The following is a 1,411-nucleotide window of genomic DNA, read 5'->3' as shown; positions in this document are numbered from 1 at the left end:
GCCCACTCTTCCGCCTTTATACACGTAGACTCGCCAAGACACTTGTATTCAAACTGAAAAAGTGATAAAGAAAGAGCCCGGAGAATCACATATATTTTAACGAAATACTTTTGTACGCGAAAACACAGGTTTTTTTTGTACTTGTTAAATATGTTTTGAAAGTCAAGTAATTGCCTCCGATCCTCAATGATTAAAAAAAACCATGCCCCTCACAGATTTCTAAAATCAGATGAACCCCTTCCCGTTTTGCCAGCCTTCCCAATAAGTAACGCCTTCTCATATTATTCTCCTTGTCAAATTCGTTTGACGTGGACAAAACTGTTGTTCAGCGGAGCTCGACAGAGAAGTTAAGATCAAGTGCTCCCTTGCTAACCGCATGGCAACAGCTGTGAGTGGAAACTACATGTATACATCTGAAGACGTCTGACCTTCTTGTAAGATTGACTTCAGCAGCACAGGAACTTAAACCAACCGAAACCAAAACAATCAAATTTAAAAGAGATATACTAAATCCAGACATGTAGATCGACCATTGCTCTCCACAACTTTACGGTCAGACGTCACTTGGTCATGATCGACAGTAAATTTGCTGTGCATAAAGTGGAAAAAGTTTGTCCCTGCAAACTGCCATTTGACATGTATTCCTTATTAAAGGTAAAATGTCCGTCGGGGACAGACATTTTTAATCTCAATTTTTCCAATACATGCCCTTCTTCAGGTCTACCTCAGTGTGTCGGGCCCATTTTAAAGTTCCTGGAGTAAGAAAAAAATGTCACCGTTAGTTCTTTGAAAATCTCAAATTTTACTTCCCAATAGAGTTAGCACAGGTACGGTAGCCATTTTGAATATCAAATATCAGTAAAAGTTACGTAATGTGTTTATCAAATACAACATTTTCACGGTGACCCCTGACTTTTATTCTTGATTTCGTAAAGAGAATGGTTGAAAGTTTCATTGAGATAAGTTTGAGCAAAAGTTTGTCTTTCACTTTCGTGGTGCATACTACTTTAATGGCGGGATGTATCCTAAGGCAGACTTATAATAAGGAATTATATTAACGATTTTATGAACCTTTCTAGTTTATTCTGCCAACCCTTGGTGTATTCCGATCTGTCTTTCAGTTCTTCGAGACTGAGCAGCAGCATTGGAGTTGCTGTACGATAGGTATTATTGAATTGTGGGTAAAATGTCTGACCCTCCAAGTTGTTGTACTTTATAACCCTATTCACATTCACACGTACATCGAAATCACGAAACTTCGGGAAAAGCTTATCGAGGTGCTTGGAAAAGGAAGCGGGAACTGTCTTGATTAGAGGTCTTCAAGCAAATGTCTGTTGGAGTATGAATTTATCTAACAGCCAAGTGCATACACGAGTATGATTTATTTACTGATAACTTAAGTAGCCTTACC

This window comes from Ptychodera flava, chromosome 20 (assembly GCF_041260155.1).
Source record: "Ptychodera flava strain L36383 chromosome 20, AS_Pfla_20210202, whole genome shotgun sequence".
Classification (NCBI taxonomy): Eukaryota; Metazoa; Hemichordata; class Enteropneusta; family Ptychoderidae; genus Ptychodera; species Ptychodera flava.
The sequence above is the reverse complement of the archived record's forward strand: the minus strand, read 5'-3'. Positions refer to the sequence as shown.